Genomic DNA, 21,844 nt, shown 5'->3' with positions numbered 1-21,844 from the left:
AATGTGATCTTGGGCCCATTTCAGAGTAGGCTAATGATTTATGAAACCACATAGGGTAAACTATCATGACATCATTTCCTCCTCTGGCGTATTGTCACCCATCTGTAAATGTAATCAGTTGCTTGTCGAATTAAACTCAAGCCCAACTCGTCTACGCTGTCTTAAAAAGTCGTGAACTGAGAGTATGTGGACTCTCTTGGCTTGTTTACCTTGTCAACTGCAGCTTCCAATCTGAGCTATCTTGTGAAAAGTATCCAGATTGTGCCTGCACTTCATCCAATCCTTTTATGTGTTGGCGGCTCGAGGAACACAAGGAAAATCTCCTTGATTCTCTTGGCTTTCTCAACCTTTGCTCAGAATGTGCGGCACAGATGGCTAGTAATTATTTCTTTGTGTATTTATTGGCTGGAAACCAACCTCCTTTGAAAGACTGGTGCAAGTTTTTAATGTTGAGAACAGTTTAGCGGTTTAATCCAAGTGCAAGAAGTTGGATGAATTAGATGCCTGAGAACACAACATGTCAAATACTTGCTCTTCAGCTGTGAACTTTCAACTGGATTTTTATATGACTTAATCCTATTAGCCAGGGAAGTAAATATAACAATCTCTTTCCAGCTTGTATGTCAGTGCTGTTTATGCAATGGCAATTGCTGGTTTGGGGTGTGGTGGTGCAGTTGGGTCTATGCCAATCTTCATTGGCATAGACAAATGCAAAATTTCCCATTGCAAAACAGTGATGTATTAGTTCCATTAATTCATTTTGATTCACTCCGCAAACAAAGGTGTCGTAATTCTGAAGCTCCTGGATGTTTAATGAGGTTAAATAGGTAACAGGGAAGCACTGCAATCGATATGCCACATCGATCAGGAATTGGTAAACACATCCTGGAATCGCTCCAGCTAAGTATAGGTTTCTGCTCACATCAATATGTATTGACTGGGGCTATATTCTGATTCACCATTACTGCCTTTTGAGCCTCATAAGGTTACAGGAAAAGGTTTAGCGGGTGTGAGCAATGGCTTCTGGGATATCACCTCTCGCTGTCCATGTCAAGCAGCAACAATCCAGTCGTTGTCTATCTGATAACCCACAATCTTTATTTATAATGTTGCTGTATTCGCTATAGCTTGTTCTTTCCTCATATCCCTCTCAGTCTATTCCTTAGAGCTCTTGCTGACAGGACATGCTGTTCTAAAGTGATCCATCACGGGTAAAAAAACGGAGGTATTTTTAGCCAGGCTCCCCGTGTCAGTCTCCAAGCATGGAGAGGCTTGTGTGAAGTCTATTTGTGCCTAGAGGGGTTTTTCGCTTGTATCTCTGTGTGGTAGAAACATAGTGGATGAAAGGACGCGGAGGAGAACAAGTGGGTAGAATGTATTTTTTCAGTCAAGGTCGTGGAAGTAACATTTAGCGATGTATCACAGCAGTGCTTCAAGAGACAGATAGCCTTTGTTTTTAACACTATAGATTGAAGTGTGATGGATCAGTACCAGCATGTTTTGTTATGCTTGGGCATAGTAGATCAAATGATGTCTACGTAACATTAAAAAAAAACTTCTCTCATGAATGAATGAATGAATGGCCCAAATGTTTGATTCGCCCTGAACAAGTTAACTCATATGAACAACTTAATTCATACGATGATTTTATACAGTATACTTGTGTACATTCTCGCGGGGTTGTGCTTTGTCTGAGAACCCAATTTCTTCCTCTAGGTGAAAGAAAAACAATGGTACCCCCAAAATACTGGGAATCAATTAATATGTCATCAAATAGGACTACATTTCTTTGAGCAGTATCAGGTTTTCAGAGGTGACCTTAGGGTGAACCATATTGGGCCGGTGTTTTAACATGTGGAAGCACTCTAGTACATGCTCCCATCATCTGCCTTCAGTCCCTGTGCTTCCTACGGCAAACAACCAACCAGACAGTTGAAATGTGTGCATTTGACAAGTTTTCACTATGCTCATGTTTAAATAGCTAGCTTACTATACACTCACAAATACTTGAACTTGAAAATGTATCTGGGAGTCATCAAGGCACCAACCATATCACCCAGGATTCAATACATTGTGATTCAGGTTCTTACATATCTACTCCAAGCTCCTTCAGCTAGCAACTCCCCGTTGAAACACAGCTAATATCACACAAGAGGGCCTGTGGCCTCGTGCCCACGACCAAATCACAGCCATGTTGATTTACAGTAGTATAACAGCATGACCTCAAGTGTGATATTGCTTTTATAAAACAGTACCATAAACCATTTATCAAGTAGCCTAATGGGAAACATTATTTCTGCCAACAAATATACTGTAGTTTCTTCAGGACTCATCTTTAATAGGCTATGTGTTATATGTACAGTATGTTTTTACGTGCAAAAATTCAGCCCTGAGTTGGCTATAATACTCTTAGCTAGCTACCTTGCTATCTTTTTGGCAAGTTTATTTTAAGATGATTTGTGGGGCTTTTATGCCTTTATTTGACAGGACAGTAGGCTGACAGGAAATGGGGAGAGAGATGGGGGGGTGACACACAGCAAAGGTCATCGGGAGTCGAACCCACGACATGCTGTCAAGCTGGATTACCAGAGTATGTGGTATGCACCTGGATCGCTTGGCCAGCGGACTTCCCTTAGCATGGTTTTTAACCACTTCTAATCAGAGGTCCGTAGTTTGAGTTTATTATTATAGGAAAACTTTCGAATATTTTCAAAAACCTTCCAATTTAAGATTTAATACTTAAGACAGCAGATGTACAACTCACAACACATCATGATGCAACGTATTGTGACAAGTGTAAAATAGGGAAGTGCTTAATTATACAAAGTGGATTTTACAGTTGAAATGACCAGTGTTGTTGCAGTGTATATCAGCACTCATGGAATGACTAACAACCAAAACTAACACTTTGTCGTCCATTGATTTGAAATTTTGGATGGGCTACTGTTAAGTGGGATTGTATTTCGGCATTTTAGTCAGTGAAAAACCCTGTAAATGTCATGAACGGACTAGGAGGCAGCCTTGCAGGTAAAATGAAAGAATTTATTCCAGGCCTGGACAACATATGTGAAATAACAAAACAAATAAACAACTCAAACTCAACACAACATAAGTAACAGAGAGGTAAGGTGTCAGCGTCTCCCCATGGCAGCCCACACTCTACTGCGCAGCTCTCCTTTATATAGTCTATACAGACCCCACCCATGGGCTACAATCAACCAACCCAGTGCATTCGAAATCCACCCAAGCTGCTCCCCATGTAGCATTAATCAGCTCCTCAGGCTTCAAGGCAGCCTCCCCTTTACAGCATCTGATAAACAGATAAACACAAGTATATTAGATTCCATGTCACAGCAGAATGTGCACCTTCTGTGGGACTGAGAATCTCCAAGTTATACAATACAGCATAACATACAATGAATGTGTAACATTAGTAAATTAGTCATGCTCTGTCACAGCTACCTGTGTGGGATTTTTTCAATTCTTACTTTTGATATGTACACCAAAACTAACAATTGTATAATGTATAACAATTAATACTGATGTCACCTCCCCAATATTTTTCTATCTTAAATTGCTCGGATCTTTTGTATAAATGTGAATAAATAATCTAACATACAGTATGACGATCATTCATGAACTGTTAACCTAAAATACATTCTATTGCCAATGACACATGGAAAGGAATCGCTAACCCATAACCTCCAATCTAACACCTAACCCTTTTTAAACTTTGTAATTATCGCCCTGCACACATTATGAAGTGGAGCTCTGAGTGTCTCTCTGAATGAGAGAGCTGTATGTGTGGAATGCTTATTGGACTCCTGTTGTTTGAGAGGCTCTTCAGACACGTTCTAAAATATGTTTGTGAGTGTTGCCGCAATGTGCATGTGCAAAATTACATATTCCTCAAGGTGCATGTGCTTAAGCTCTAGCTACCTTTAGACCACTGAGGGGCTGTTGATCACGTTTTGTTTCAAACTCTTCTTCTCAGGCTTAGCAGATGGAATGGCTCAAGGAGTTGCTCCGTCTTTCACTGACAACCACTTGAAACTCAGTACCAAGGAGACCTAGGTACTCTCAAAATCCCAATTAATGAGAGAAAGGCTTGAAGAGGGCATCCTTGACTCTGCCTCTGATGGCTTAATTGTAATCTTGGCAAGACCCCCATGGCAACAACCCTCCACACTTGACAGCTCTGTGCTCCTGATTGAACCAAAAGCCCTCGTTTGCATATTAATTTAGCTCCAACTGAATATAGCATAAAAGAACATATGTCAGCTTAGACGATCTGTGTAGGCTAGTCACTCAGGGCTAAGAGTCATTATGCATCTGCTGCTGAATACACTGAATACAAAATGGAGATACACTAAATAAAATGTAAAAACATATATATATATATATATATAATAATATGGTGTGTAATCAACTTAATCTCTTCATTGTCTCCGCCAATGGCCGAGACTATGTTTTGCCCCCTGTCCGTCCGTGTGTCTGTCCTTTCGTCTGTGAACAGCTAATCTCCGGCACCGTTGGCCCGATTGATGTTAAACTGTGCACACACACACACTCCCTGGATGCCAGAGCAGAACCTCTACCGCAAATTCTTCAGATCAGCCTGTTATTGAGGTTATATTGAGGCACGGTGGCGCAGTCGGTAGCACTGTCGCCTCACAGCTAGAAGGTCCTGGGTTCGATTCCCGCCGGGGACGCTGTGGGTGCTGGGGGCGTGTCTTCTCCTCCGCGTCATCAGCGCCCATACCCTAGGTGGGGTTGGCGAAAGGGCCCACTCTGTGTGGAGTTTGCATGTTCTCCCCGTGTCTCCTAGGGTAGTTAATACCCTCACAAAAACATGTAGTAATCCTGGTCACTATACCGCCTCCCCCATGACAGCCGGGGCGCCTGATGGAGGGGAAGGGAACTGGTTGGAATAACGTGTTCCTTCCACGCGCTACGTCCAACCAGGGAAACTCCCCCCTGTCAGGTGACAAGAAGGTCAGTTGGCTCTCATGCCTGAAGGAAGCATGAGCTCGGCCCTGGCCTCCCTACTGTGGGGTGACCAGTAATACTGGTGTAGGGCTGGTGTAGCGCCCAGGATCACTTAGGAAATTGGCACCGGGTGAAAAAAATGGGTTACAAAAATCGCGGGATAAAAATTTAAAGAAAAAAAAAAAAGATCAGCCTGTTATTGCGCCACCAGGCGGCCGATTTTTGCCTAACCGATTTTTTGTTATTACTCCTACAGATTTTGCCCAAACATCACGCAAATCGGTACACATTATCTCTGTGGTCATGTGATCAAGACGGATCAGTCCGATTTTTCATATTACATCCTGATTGGCTAAGGCTAAAGTTTGCAGGAATGGCTTGTTTTGAACGAAATGCCTCAAAATCATAAACAAACTAGAAAAAGTGCTCCTCGGAGCACAGGTCAGGTAGGTTATTTTGGCCTCCTGGTGGCGCTATAATAGGCCAATGTGAAAAGGGTGCCATTTCTTTTTAGGCCTTTCACGGCAATCGGACACTGCATTCATGATTTGAGGCATTTTGTTCCAAAAATGTTAAATTAGACCTGCTGGTGGCGCTATAACAGGCCAATGTGAAAAGGGTGGCATTTGTTCCTCAGCGCACACTGCGTTCATGATTTGAGACATTTTGTTCAAAACGTACCTATCCTACAAACTTTGTAAGTCAATGTTAGCCAATTAGGATGGAATATGAAGTATTGGACACATTTGTCTTGATGACATGACTATAGAGATACTGTGTACCGATTTGCGTGATTTTTGGACAGAATCTGAAGGAGTAAGAGCACAAAATGTGTTTTCCAAACGTCGGCCTCCTGGTGGCGCTCTAAAAGGCAGATGTGAGAAATGCAGGGCAGAGGTTGTTCCTTGGCCTTTAGGGAGTGTGCGTGCAAAGTTTCACACAGATCGGTGCAGTTATAGGTAAAAACGTGAATCGGCCTGTTATAGCGCCACCATGAGGCTGATTTGAAAGTTTTGAATTTTTGCATTTGTTCCTTGGCATAGAGAGAATGTGCGTGCACAATTTCCCGGAAATCGCATGCTGTGTTCATGATTTGAGGCATTTTGTTCAAAACGGACCAATCCTGTAAACTTTGGAAGCCAACCTTAGGCAATGAGGATGGAATATGGGAAATCGGACAGATCCCTGTTGATCACATGACTATAGAGATACTGTGTACCGATTTGCGTGACGTTTGGATAAAATCTGTAGGAGTAATATAAAAAAATAGGTTTTGCACAAATTGGCCTCCTGGTGGCGCTATAACAGGCCCATGTCAAAAACTGGGCCAGAGGTTCTGAATTGTTATCCAGGGAGTGTGTGTGCACAGTTTCGTAGCGACCGGGCCAACGGTGCCGGAGATTAGCTGTTCACAGACAGATGGACGGACGGACACACGGACGGACGGACGGGCGGACGGGGTGCAAAACATACTCTCTCGCCAGCCTTTCGGCCTGGCGGAGACAATTAAGCGTCTGATTGCCGTGAAACTTTGTATGCACATTCTCACTAGGCCGAGGAAGAAATGCCACCATTTTTGGATTTTTTGTATTTAAAGGAGAAATCCGGACATTTTAATTGTTATCTTTGATGTATCGTTACTCACTCACCGAGGTAGGAAGTGGCGTTGAGTTTTTCCAGCGATTCCCCTGTCTGTGAGTCTGGTCGACCCCCACCATTGGCATAGTGGGAGTCGCGAGATTTCCCGAGGAGCGCAGTGAGCAGTGAGCTCGGGAAATCTCGCGAGACGCCACTATGCCAATGGTGGGGGTCGACCAGACTCACAGACAGGGGAATCGCTGGAAAAACTCAACGCCACTTCCTGCCTCGGTGAGTGAGTAACGACACATCAAAGATTTAAAATGTCCGGATTTCTCCTTTAAGGGTACTTTAGGTCAGACCTAGATCAGGCATTTTTTATTTTATACCACACACCCATAATAAAAAGAATATGCCCGCAAACTGCCGAACTGAACGTTACAGGAGCAGATTTATTCAAGAAGCAAAGTTTCGGTCACTGATGACCTTCTTCAGGCTTGACCCAACACCCAAAGTTGCGATTTAAAATGTAGCGCCAAATTTACACCAACAGTGATATTGTTTTTCCTCTAAGAGAGTGTATACAAACTAGAAATTCGGGCCGAACCTCTAGAGTTCGACACCTACGTGCCACTGCCGATGTGACAGATATGGCCATATATGGAGATCTGTGTGTTTGTCAGTCTTTGTCCCTTTTATGGCCATATATGGAGATCTCTGTATATTTGTCAGTACTTGTCCCTTTTATTCCCATGTATGGCGATCCCTGATGTCATGAGTATATGACATTTACATGCTTTGGGTTATATGCTGTACAGCAATAGTTTTTTTTGGCCCCAAGGACCCCTTCCAATATATTCAATACCATATTCATTACCAACCACCCACAATGTCAAATTGTGTGTTAAATGTTGAAGAAAAAAATAAACATTTATCCGAATCAGAATCAGCTTTATTGTCACATCACAGGTTTACAGAAGTAAAAAAGTGGGTGAAACTTGTTTTCGTGAAGTTACCTACATATTTACCTGAGTACCTGAGATAAGATATAAAGGTGTGTGAGCGTAGCAGCAGATATACTGTGCATGATATACTTATGGACGTTAGTTAAGGTGATAGAAAAAACACAATAAAAAGACAAAAGTCAGTGTGTTGTACATGGGATTAAGGTGCAAAATGTCAGTGTGTGTTGACCGCATAATCCACATGAAGTAGACTGATACTGGTAGTGAACTGTTTGAACAGTTTGTGACTGTGGTGCTTGTTCTTGATGATGTGCTGGGCTTTGACTACACACCGCTTGCTTCCCATTATCAGCTCTGCCGATCGTACTACTGTAGGCTGGTCTTTTCTCGGGCAGTACAGTTCCCATACCAGGTCGTAACACAGCCTGATAGAACGCCTTCAACTGAGCTGTTGTAGTACAGCCTGAGGATGCGATGTCCTACTCCGAACTTCTTCAAGCAGCGGAGCCAATACAGTCGCTGCTGAGCCTTTTTCCTCACATGTGTAGTGTTTGTCTCCCATTTGAGGTCTTCCTCGATGTGTACTCCGAGAAACTTGAACTCGCTGACCCTTTCCACTGCAGCGCCATTGATGAGGATGGGCACATGATCTCTCCGCGGCCTCCTGAAGTCCACGATCAGCTCCTTGGTCTTGTCGACGTTAAGGGTGAGGTTGTTCTCTAGGCACCAGAGTGCCAGTGAGTTGATCTCATCTCTAGTCAGACTCGTCATTGTTGACGATTCGGCCTATTACTGTCGTGTCGTCCGCGTACTTTATGATGGTGTTGAAGTCATGTGTGGCTGTGCAGTCATACGTGTACAGGGGGTACAGGAGCTGGCTCAGCACACATCCCTGGGCTGCTCCAGTGTTGAGGGTCAGGGAATCAGATGTGATGCTGCCCATTCTCACAGTTGGACAAGAAGTCTTGTATCCAGTTGCACATGCTTGGGTGTAGCCCTAGGTCTCGGAGCTTTGTGTCAAGTTTTGCTGGGACAATGGTGTTGAATACTGAGCTGTAGTCCACAAACAGCGTATACGTACATATTTGTCCTTCAGCAGCTTGTTGTCCACGTGCGAGCGGACGGTGTGGAGAGCCATGGCAATAGCGTCATCTGTGGACCTGTTTTTGCAGCATGCAAACTGCCACAGGTCCAGCAAGGCAGTTAGTGTGGAGCAGATGTATTCCCTCACCAGTTTCTCAAAGCATTTGCTGACTATTGGGGTGAGAGCGACAGGTCTCTAGTCATTCAGGCATGTCACTATGGCCTTTTTGGGAATGGGCACAATGGTTGACATTTTGAATCCTGCACAGAGGTTGAAGATGTCAGCGAAAACACCCGCCAGCTGGTCTGCACATGCTTTAAGGACCCGGCCTGGAATCTCATCAGGTCCCGCTGCCTTGTGGATGTTGACCCGTGTGAAGGCTATGCGGACGTCGCCCTCCGAGATGATTAGAGGGGTCTCCTCTGCTGGTGCTGCTGATGGCCCTGCTTGGCTGCCGCGGTTGGAGCTGGTCTCGAACCGGCCGTAGTAGGTGTTCAGTTTGTTGGGGAGGGAGGCAGGCGGGTTCACTTCACTTCTGGATTTTCATTAGCTTGTTTAACCAACTCCGTGACATCTGTCTAATGTTGGGTTTAAACCACAAACAGAGCCAATAGATATTATGTTATTATTATAGTCCATACTAGAGATGCGTGGATCACGGTTTTAGCCGCGGTTGCCGCGAATAAACGCAGTTTGGGCGGATTTGGGTCAATCAAATGAATATCAATGGATAAACCGCAGGTGAAATAATGACATCTATCTATAGGCCTATTATAGCTTTTAAAAAGCACAAAATCTTGGCGTGTGTGCGTTTGGAGTATTTTATTGAGTGACATTGTTTGTACAAGTACGTATATCTAGAATCCCATGTGAATCCCTGCGGTGGTGCGGTTGGTGCGGTAGGTGCGGCAAATGCTTCACGGGGGTCCCCGGACCTGACGCTCTGCAGGGGTTATGGAGGCACCTAAATGTTCATGGTCCGCTTGTTTCACGGATGTGGCTACACCGGTGCTTGTTTCACGCACATGATCTGGCAACACCGGAGCCTCTGGCAACACTGGAGCCAGCGGCCACCCACACCCGTACCACACCCCTACCAAACCCCTACCATCGCCCATGCACGCTGCTTCCAGATTGTAATAATAGATGTCACCTTCACGTGTATGCCTAGTTCATCCGTTTTGCGATGCAGCTGATGCATGATTACCAGGGGTTTTGTACGGATTACGATGAAAATAAAAATACTGCTTCAAACTAAGTTCTCTAATAAATAAAATAATTGAAAAGAGCACTGTAGAAGCTATTTCACTGTTCACTATTAAGGATGTTGAGGTTAGAAAAACAAGCGCTCCTCTTCCCCAACACTCAGTGGAGTGGTGTTGTTGCGAATGGGTATGGTGCACCAGCTTAATATATATGTCAACATATGTCACAGGACGATTGAATAACCAGGACGATTGAAGACAGAGCGCTCGTTTTTAGGCACGGGGCTTCGGGGCGAGGCGGGGCTTTGATGCGACGCGGACCTGTCTGTTGTTGTTCCCCCCCACGTAGCAACCAGGAAGCTACGCAAGGGGAACGCTGAACACGCGTTCACACGCACGTGATAATAGTTATTGTCCATGACGGAGGCGCGCCGACTCAGCAGAGCTTGAGGCCGAGGAGACGCGCCCTCGCGCCTCCCTCGCTGACCGGCCGATGCTCTGATAGTCGACACAGCGCCATCCGAGTTGTAAACCGATAGGGACAGAATAGTTATTTTCATGGATCACTGTGTGTGTGTGTGTGTGTGTGTGTGTGTGTGTGTGTGTGTGTGTGTGTGTGTGTCTCAGGGAGAAACTAAAACAATGCGTGTGTGCGCGGGCGCGTGCATGCGCGCGTGCATGCGCGCGTGCATGTGTGTGCATGCGTGCGCATGTGTGTGCATGCGTGTGCGCGTGCGCACAAACGCGCACACACACACACACACACACACACACACACACACACACACACACACACACACACCCTCCCTCTAGTCTGCCTTGCATTGCCCTCTAGCGTTGGTTTTACAGAATTGCCTGAAAACAAGCGCTCCTTCTTCAATCGTCCTGGTTATTCAATCGTCCTGTAACATATATATGTCGGTGTGGAAACTCTGTATTTTAGTTCCGCAGCCCTAAATTCTTTTTGGGGCACTCATTTGTTCAGTACAGGGGGGTTGGGTTTGGTACGCCACTTCGGTTTGATATTGTTACACCCCTAACAATTACAATGTTATCATCCATCCTTTGTCTGAAATACAGGATTCATGATTTAGCTGTTACTTTGGCAGGTTTTATTGCAATGTAAGCCCATGCAATAACTGCATACGAGAGCCTCAAATTTGCAGATAATAAAAGATAAACCAAGGGCAAGCATGTATGGAAGCCTTTGTGCATTATGCAACAGGTCTAATGCAAAATCCTAGCCATCTGATCAGCCAAGATGGACCGCATTACCTTCAAACCAAATGCTTACTCAGTAAAAAAGACACACAAGCACATTAATAGCAATCTCTTTAATGTTTAAAAGTACAAATCCATTCTTCATTGTGTGAAATGTTATGCCTGACATGATTCCTTTCCCTGATTAACATAATGCCTGCTTTTAAAAGGTGAAGCACTGAATACTTTCCTCTACATAAATAATGTAAAGAGAAGAGATACATTTCAAACAGGTTATGGTACCTCACATTTCTTTTGCAAGTGATTGTGCTGTCCTCTACTACGTACAGTACATGTCCTTAAAAGCCTTTATTGTCTCCGCCAGGCCGAAAGGCATGGCGAGAGAGTATGTTTTGCCCCCTGTCCGTCCGTCCGTGTGTCCGTCCGTCCGTGTGTCCGTGTGTCTGTCATTCTGTCATTTTGTGTACAGCTAATCTCCGGCACCGTTGGCTTGATCGCAGCGAAACTGTGCACACACACTCCCTGGATGCCAGAGCAGAACCTCTGCCCCAAATTTTTCAAATTAGCCTTTTATAGCGCCACCAGGAGGCCGCTTTTTGCAAAACACATTTCTTGACAGTACTCCTACAGATTTTATCCAAACATCACGCAAATCAGTACACAGTATCTCTATAGTCATGTGATCAACACGGATCTGTCCAATTTTCCATATTTCATCCTGATTGGCTAAGGTTGGCTTCCAAAGTTTGCAGGATTGCTCCGTTTTCAACAAAATGCCTCAAATCATGAACGCAGCTTGCGATTTCCGTGAGATTTCACACGCACATTCCCGCTAGGCCGAGGAAGAAATGTCACTTGAAAATGTTCAAATCAGCCTCATGGTGGCGCTATAAATGGACGATTTGTGTTTTTAACTATAACTGCACCGATCTGCATGAAACTTTGCACGCACACTCCCTAGAGGCCAAGGAAAAACAACTGACCTGCATTTTTCACATTTGCCTTTCATAGCGCCACCAGGAGGCCGACTTATGTAAAACACATTTTTTGATATTAAGCCTTCAGAATGTATCCAAATTTCACACACATCGGTAGCCTGGTAAACCCTCCCTCCGGAAATCTCAATTCCATTTCATTTCAGGAGTGAGTCTGGCCTGATCCGCCTGTCTGCAATATTGGCTGTGCTGGAGTTGGGCGGGAGTAATACCGTTGACTGACAACCCCTTCAGCCAATGATAATTTTTCCCCTTCAGCCAATCAGCAGTTCACCAGTCTTAATGTGACGCGACGGGACTTTTGAGACAGCCATACCCAAAATGGGTTGCCTTTTTTGGGTACAATGGTGTCACTGCCCGCCCCTACCGGTTCTCTAATTTTTTTTTTTTAAATAGGCTTTGTCATGATTAATTGACCACATATATGAAGTTAAACAACTAAATTCTATCCAAACGATATCTTATAAGTAAATTCCGTGCCTCAAAATAGAAGTTAGAGAGCTTTTTGAAGTAAAAAAATAGCGGAGAATTGGCCGCACAAGAAAAAGATGGCTGCCGTTCGTGTTTTGGGCTCACTCGAACTCGCCACCTGATTGGCCAACGTAAGCTGTCAATCACAGAACAATGAGCGACGACGCTGATAGGCGCGGCCGTTTGGCATACACAGCCAATATTGCAGAGAGGCGGTTCATGCCAGACTCACTCCAGGAATCAAATAGAAATGAGATTTCCGGAGGGAGGGTTTACCAGGCTAACACATCGGTGCACTTGATCTCTATAGTCATGTGATCACGATGGATCTTTTAAAATTGTCATATTCCATCCTGATTGGCTAACATTGACATCTAAAGTTTGCAGGAGTGGCCCGTTTTGAACAAAATGCCACAAATCATGAATGCAGCGTCCGATTGTGGTGACACTTTGCACGCACATTCGCACTACATTGAAGAACAAATGCCACCCTTTTAACATTGCCCTATTATAGCGCCACCAGGAGGCCAATTTTGCAACACTTTTTTTTTTTATTACTCCTATACAAATTCAAACATCATGCAAATCGGTACACATATAGTCAAGTGATCAAGATGGTTCCGTCCAATTTTTCATATTCCATCCTGATTGGCTAATTCCGAACATTGCTGCCCCACAATAACCTACCTGACCTGGCGGAGACCTGTGCTCCGAGGAGCACTTTTTCTAGTTGGGAGAGTGTAATATGGTGGGTGCAGAGCAAAACACAAGGCATTTTGTGAAAAGATTTCAAGGTAGTACCAAATAATTAATTAACCATATTTGGATGTCACTTTGTAGGGCAGAACAGGGAAACATATTCAAACATGGAGATTGGATCTCCTGGGGATTTTTTTTAAGTGTACATAAAGCTGGGTTGACCTAATGGATGGATGGATGGATTGATTGATTGATTGATTGAACACTTTATTGTCTCCGCCAGGCCGAAAGGCATGGCGAGAGAGTATGTTTTCGCCCCTGTCCGTCCGTCCGTCCGTGTGTCCGTCCGTCCGTGTGTCCTGTCTGTGTGTTACCACCAAATCTCCGGCACCGTTGGCCCGGTCGTTGCGAAACTGTGCACACACACTCCCTGGATGCCAATTCAGAACCTCTGCCTCAAATTTTTCACATGGGCCTGTTATAGCGCCACCAGGAGGCCGATTTGTGCAAAACCCATTTTTTCCCATTACTCCTACAGTTTTTAACCAAACCTCATGCAAATCGGTACACAGTATCTCTATAGTCATGTGATCAACCCTGATCTGTCCGCTTTCCCATATTCCATCCTCATTGGCTAAGGTTACCATCCAAAGTTTGCAGGATTGGTCCGTTTTCAACAAACTGCCTCAAATCATGAACGCAGCTTGCCATTTCCATAAAATTGCACACGCACATTCCCACTAGGCCGAGGAAGAAATGGCACTTAAAACTTTTCACATCAGCCTCATGGTGGCGCTATAACAGGCCGATTTGCATTTTTAACTATAACTGCACCGATCTGCGTGAAACTTTGCACGCCTACTCTCTAGAGGCCAAGGAAAAACATCTGCACTGCATTTTTCACATCTGCTTTTTACAGCGCCACCAGGAGGCCGACTTATGTCAAATACATTTTTGGATATTAATCCTTCAGATTTTATCCAAACATCACGCAAATCGGTACACAGTATCTCTATAGTCATGTGATCAAGACGCATCTGTCCGATATTTCATATTCCATCCTGATTGGCTAAGGTTGAATTCCAAAGTTTGCAGGATTGGTCCGTTTTGAACAAAATGTCTGAAATCATGAACGTGGCGTGCGATTTCCGTGAAAATTTGCACGCACATTCCCACTAGGCCGAGGAAGAAATGCCACCCTTTTCACATTGGCCTATTATAGCGCCACCAGGAGGCCACAATAACTAACCTGACCTGGCGGAGACCTGTGCTCCGAGGAGCACTTTTTCTAGTTGAAAATGAATTCAAAAGGATAAAAACACGGGCCTGATTCGCTAAGCTCGTTTACACGTTTATTGTCTCCGCCAGGCCGAAAGGCATGGCGAGAGAGTATGTTTTACCCCCTGTCCGTCCGTCCGTCCGTGTGTGTGTGTGTGTGTGTGTGTGTGTGTGTGTGTCCTGTCCGTGTGTTACCAGCTAATCTCCGGCACCGTTGGCCCGGTCGCTACCAAACTGTGCACACACACTCCCTGGATGCCAATTCAGAACCTCTGCCTCAAATTTTTCACATGGGCCTGTTATAGCGCCACCTGGAGGCCGATTTGTGCAACACCCATTTTTTAATATTACTCCTACAGATTTTATCCAAATGGCATGCAAATCGGTACACAGTATCTCTATAGTCATGTGATCAACACGGATCTGTCCGATTTCCCATATTCCATCCTCATTGGCTAAGGTTGGCTTCCAAAATGTGCAGCATTGGTCAGTTTTGAACAAAATGCCTCAAATCATGAACGCAGCTTGCGATTTCCGTGAAATTTCACAAAAACATTCCCACTACACCGAGGAAAAAATGGCACTTGACATTTTTCAAATTAGCCTCATGGTGGCGCTATAAAAGGCTGATTTGTGTTTTTAACTATAACTGCACCGATCTGCATGAAACTTTGCACGCACACTCCCTAGAGGCCAAGGAAAAACATCTGCCCTGCATTTTTCACATTTGCCTTTTATAGCGCCACCAGGAGGCCCACTTATGTAAAACAAATTTTTGGATATTAAAGGTAGGGTAAGTGATTTGCTTTGGTTAAAATAAGTGTTAAATATCTCCATATTCTGATAGTACTCATTGCTATAGAGTGTTTGTTCAGTATTAGGAGTCTCCTTGTCTCTCCAGCTCTTTATTAAACAGAAAATGCATTTTTGTTTCAGTTTCAGTTTCATTTCCAATTGTATCCAACCAGGACAGAGAACTCAATCAGGATACAGATTAAACAAGTGAAATTGGAAGTGATGACACTAAGAAATGAGCAGGCAAAATTGGAACTGGAACACTATACAAACTAGAAAAAGTGCTCCTCGGAGCACAGGTCTCCACCAGGTCAGGTACGTTATTGTGGCCTCCTGGTGGCGCTATGATAGGCCAATGTGAAAAGGGGCGCCATTTCTTCTTAGGCCTTTCACGGCAATCGGACACTGCATTCATGATTTGAGGTATGTTGTTCCAAAATTCTAAATTAGACCTGCTGGTGGCGCTATAACAGGCCGATGTGAAAAGGGTGGCATTTCTTTCTCGGCCTAGTGGGAATGTGCGTGTGGAATTTCACGGAAATTGCAAGCTGCGTTCATGATTTGAGGCATTTTGTTCAAAACCGACCAATCCTGCAAACTTTGGAAGCCAACCTTAGCCAATCAGGATGGAATCTGGAAAATCGGACAGATCCGGGTTGATCACATGTCTATAGAGATACTGTGTACCAATTTCACACAAATCGGTACACATGATCTCTATAGTCATGTGATCAAGATGGAACTGTTTGATTTTTCATATTTCATCCTGATTGGCTAACATTGACATCTAAAGTTTGCAGAAGTGGCCTGTTTTGAACAAAATGCCACAAATCATGAACGCAGCGTCCGATTGAGGTGACACTTTGCACGCAGATTTGTACTATGTTGAAGAACAAATGCCACCCTTTAACATTGCCCTATTATAGCGCCACCAGGAGGCCGATTTTTTCAACACTTTTCTTTTTTGTATTACTCCTACAAATGTTGTCCAATCATCATGCAAATCGGTACCCATTATCTCTATAGTCAAGTGATCAAGATGGTTCTGTCCGATTTTTCATATTCCATCCTGATTGGCGAATTCCGAACATTGTTGGCCCACGATAACCTACCTGACCTGGCGGAGACCTGTGCTCCGAGGAGCACTTTTTCTAGTTCATCAATCTTTTTTTGTCCGTGAATTTTTACGGGCTTTCTCACGTATGCCTTATTATTCATGCAAAATCAATTACAATAGCTCCAAACCTCATGTCAAGCGATCTTTTGCTTGTCTATTACAGACAACCGATTTTTTTTTCATTTCAGTTGACGCATTTAGAGCCAAATTATTAGATCCCTTGCCGTGTGGCCATAGTTTTGCCTATTGGGCTTTCATCATGCCAACTCCAATGTTGCGCTATTAATGTGTTATATTGACCACATCACATGAACGCAGTCTTACCATCTGATGAGGATACAGTATGGACGAAACCTAGCTGTGTCCGTTACTCCATTTCCAATTCCAAATTTACTTTATTAACGTTCACTTGCACTGATCTAAAAATTGTCAAGTGGGTGCGTCCCGCCGTGTTGTAAGCTTGTAGATCTGTCCATTTTGAGGAGTGGTGACGTTTCCGGTTGCCTTTTATGGTCTTAAATGGGGCATGCATGGAGCAATGTAAACGATTCTCCACGTGAACATGCCTCTGACTTTCAGAGGAAGAGAGCGTTTGTAGTTCTATTAGGTTGGAATCCCCATTGACGATGTCATTGGTAGGCATGTTTCTGAACTGTCCACAGACCAACAAAGAGATGCAGAGTGAGTAGACAGAAATTGTACCATCTGAAAATGAGCATTAGTGAGGAGAGGACCAATTATATGAAGATAAGGTTGTAAATGGGTGAAATACTCCTTTAACATTGGTATTTAAATTTAAAACAAATTGCCATTGAGTACATTGCCCTTGCTTTATATAATTTCTTTGTTAATTCCCACTGGAAATTAAGGGAGGGAAGATGATATGCAGCTAAGAAAGGATTATGTACCATTGAACAGTATTGACAAAGGTATACTCCCTTAGAACATAATCTACAGTCAAGAACTTCAATCATTTGGTTCTCAGTTTTCCCTGGCCAGGCTTTGGGCTGAACTGAAACATTGTAGCCACCTCTAAGCCCTGGACAGAGTTATCAGCTGTTTGGAGACCAGGGCGTTAAAGAGAACCGCTGGCTGGTCCAGCACATGCCTCCCCGGTGACATCATCAAATCCCAACAGCCAGACTCTTCACTCCACTTACTCTCCCTTGTCAACAACTTATTTGGGTTCAATGCTTGCCACTGGAATTCTAATCAGTGGCTATTATGGGATAAACAGCTACACTGGTGCAGAGGCCAACTGTTGGTAAGTCTGGATATGTTTCAGTGCAAGGCTGCATTTGCGATAGCTTGTCAGCATGGGGGCAGCACAGCCTAATAGACCTTTGTTGAATGACTACTCACGCACACGCACACGCACACGCACGCCCACACACGCACACACACACACACACACACACACACACACACACACACACACACACACACACACACGCATATATACACGCTCTCTGGGTGATCGGAGACAGCCAAAGTCCAGAGTTAATTAAGAAGTGCTTAATCTCATCTAGGCATTTATGGCATGATGGACCATTGAGTGATAACAGATAGAAGTAGCCAGTACCTACCTACCTACAGTACACACACACACACACACACACACACACACACACACACACACACACACACACACACACACACACACACACACACACACACACACACACACACACACACACACACACATAGATACACAGACCCATGCACGCACACACAAACATTTCTGTTTCCTGATTAGCCTGTGCCGTTAAACATGTTAAGTGGACTGACCACATAAATGAAGGACCTGCTTGTCTGTCACTTCAGCTGGGCACAAGCCATGAGGAGGGTGGAGTGGTGGTGGGGGTGGGTGTACAAATGCATCAAAAATGATTGTGTTAGGCTACTCACGAGCCCAGTGATAAGTGGACCAAAGCTAGGAGTGGGAAGAAAGCTGATAGCAGGATGGCAGGACTCAAATGAAGTCAACATGTTAGAGGTGGGGGATGGATGGAAGGACAGCATATCAGACTGACAACAGCATTACTTCTAAGTGGACTGCTTTAAGATATCGTCATGAGAGGCTCTTTGACTGGGGGTGTGTATGACGTTTTATTGATGGAGCCAGAAGAGGAGGTGCTGCAGTGACATCTGACAGGCTACTGAGAACACCACAAAGTATTTGCAGGTGATGTCTGTCTTGTTTAACACCATACCTTCTTATTATTCTGCAGTGCTCTAGGATCTCATTTTAAAGCTTTGCATACGTGTGTGTAAATTCTATTTAAAATTAACAACTACTCGGCCCGGACAGCCTGACTTCGAGTCCCGTTCCCGACGATCTTTACTGCATGTCTCTCCCCATCTCTCTATCCCTGTTTCCTATCCATCTCCACTTCAAAAAACTAAAAGGCAGAAAAGCCAAAAACATATCTTTAGAAAAACTATCTAGTATCTTTCTTGATCAGAAGCGTATGTACATGGCCTTATTTAACGTAAATCAGCATTTTTTCCCCATGTTATAGTAATACCATATATCGTAAGTAAAAAGATGATCCTGGCCTTTCCCCATTTATGGCATGCTTTGGCCTGGTCACTGGCATTATGACGAAGGCAAAGCAGAGCCACCTTTGTCCAAGTAATACTATAATGATGATGATCAAAAGGTTTTTTTGAAACAAAAAACAGCTAGCAACAGCTAGACGGCATAAAACACAGAGGTCCCCTGTCTTACACTAATTTGTCAACTGGCATCGCAGCTACAATTAAGGCTGATGGATGTCATAACGCGACCACTTTTGGACTCATCCCATCCCCATGTTGCAATATACTTTACAGATAATTCAGGACTATTATTATGAAAAAATATATATAGACCTATTTAAATTGTACAAGCAATTCTCTTTTCCTGAATCTACTGACCTCATTTAAAATGAGCTTGGGCGTATTACCACACACACTGATGAACTCTGAATGCAACCCTCTTTATTTTCATATTGTATGTTCAACAGCTAGGATAAAGCCCCAGACAGGTCAGAGCGTGGTGGTAGTATTACAGACAAAAAAAAACTTTCATATCAACATACTGTAAGCAGCACCATCATTACATTGTTACATTGCTCTGAATGTCAATGATATTGTGATGTTTTGCTCTACATGTTTATAAGTGAAGTAGGATAGACTATCCTAGGTTGAGTGTCAGAGATTTGGGTATTTTGTAGTTGGGTAGCTAAGAACTTTTATTAATTAAGCTCTTTTGAAGGAGACATCATTTCTCTTACAAGACTTAAACATGCCTTAGATCGGCTTTAGAAATGGATGCTCCAGGTTTCACATGATAAAAAATGACATCACCGCGTCTGTGACTGGGCGTGTTGAGGGTCATGAGCCTTCAATGGACTGCACTGCAGTCACATGCAGTATTTGTGCATCAAATATTTCCTGAACGAGGTTTTGTTACCTTATTTTTGGGAAGTTTGGATAGTGCTTGGTCATTGTGAACTGAAGTAATGAATACTATGGCTTCACAGTTGCCACGTTTACAGAACTACAGAGCTTGCACAAGCCAAAGAAAGTGTGAGGGAGCCCATAGTGCAGAAACAGAAAATAAAATGTGTTAAAGAAATGGTGTTCTAAAACGGTTAGTCCCAATCCTTATTCTGATTGGCTGGTTTAGTAGACATACTAAAAGAGACTATAATCTATCAGTTTATATCAATCACAGGTGCGTGATTTGTTTCTAGTGATCCTGCATATCTGTAGCTGGATGAGGGGAGTGCTTGTTTTCCTTGCAAGCCCCGGCCTTGTAGGACTGCGAGTGACTGAGGGGCAGGGGCTTTTAAGGAAAACAAGTGTTGTCCGTCCCTCGCAAACCTGGATTCTGGCCTGCAAGGCTAAGTAGCTAGGCTAGCAGTTTACGTGGGAAGTTCACAGACGGAGTAGCTAAATCTGGCTTTAAAAAAAAAAGAATTTCTATTGAATATATTAGTTACAATGAGATTGAGCTAACAATTAAGTTTTGTTTCGCTATGTGTTTGTTAGGGAAAAGTTGACATATAACATGGACTGGCTGAATAAACAGGCACTATCTCTGTCAGGAAGTGGGTCTTCCTGGTAGCCGGGACCTACTTTCTTGTAGAAGTTGTTCTTGTAGTGAATTATTATGTGCCATATTTATAACCGTTTTAGAAAAGCAATAAGCCACGCAAGGTCTCAGTTTACCTCTATTTTCTAATAGCTGAGAGGGTCGGAGACACTCGGCTAGCGCCTCGTGTCTACCTACGCCTCTCAGCCATTATAAAATACTCTGTAAACTGTGACCTCTAGTGGCTTATTGCTTTATTCTATGTGGTTGTGTTTCACAGGTGCAAGGATTGTTGGACGTTAACTATGGGGTTCATTATGCTGTGAGCTACAGCATTAAGCTAAAAAGAGAAAAACAGCACAGGTGTCCAGAGAAAATTGTAGCTGCAGAGGCGTTGGAACAGCCTTTGCCTTCAATTAATACATAACATTATGCTTTCTTCGCAGGTTCTGCCAAGCCAAAATATGTCAGCTCTGGCTGTTTCTAACCAAGCTAGGCCCTACCTGCCCACTTCATGCCATCAGTGGTGACAGTAGAAAGGGTACTTGGCACGGCCCTGATTTGTGTAATTGTTCTCTGGCAAGTGGCACTGGGAGCTTCAAACACCAGCTTTCCTTTCACTCTCCAGCTAAAGGACAGGAGAGGGTCATTATGTTGACCTGCCTTTTAGAGCAGACCACTTGGACTGCAATCATCAAACATAACACCATCCTTCTAAAGAGCACCCAGTTGGCCTGCAGACCTTTACAATGAATGTGAATAAATTAGCAAATTAATTTAGGCAAGAGCCAGGACAGTAATTTTTTATAATTCACTGCATACCTTTGATATTGGTGGGGGTTTCTCTCAATTCTCGTAGCCCTCATCGCAATTATAAAATACCAAATAATAGACTGGTTGTTTATACCGGACCCAGGACCCGCTACGATGGTATCCAAGCAGGAGGTAAACCGATATGCCCCTTGGCAAGCTAGGGAGAAGGAGAATCAGAGGGACCGGCTCCGTGGAAGGTGAATACTTGGGCTGTAAAGCCAGCTACTTGTGGCTTGTATTGCTGCCTATTCTCCTAGAGGGAGTCGATGTCGTTGTGTATCGCCAATGGAACTGACTTAACCTGGGGATTCCTTTGCCTTTTATGTGTTCGGCTGCGGTGCTGGTGTCCTTATGGTGATGTCAGTCATATCCATATACTGTATGGAGCAAGCGATGTCAGTTATGCCCAAAGATACGTTTAGAATGTAACCATTGTCATTGTAAAATGCTGCATGTTTTACAGTTAGTTTTCATGATAAAACATGGGTTTTGCTATGTTTGTTGACGCAATCCATCTTCACCCCTTCAATTTATGGAGGGGAAATTCCTCAGG

This window comes from Gymnoscopelus braueri, assembly GCF_963280865.1.
Source record: "Gymnoscopelus braueri genome assembly, chromosome: 1".
Classification (NCBI taxonomy): domain Eukaryota; kingdom Metazoa; phylum Chordata; class Actinopteri; order Myctophiformes; family Myctophidae; genus Gymnoscopelus; species Gymnoscopelus braueri.
Note: the sequence above shows the minus strand (reverse complement) of the source record.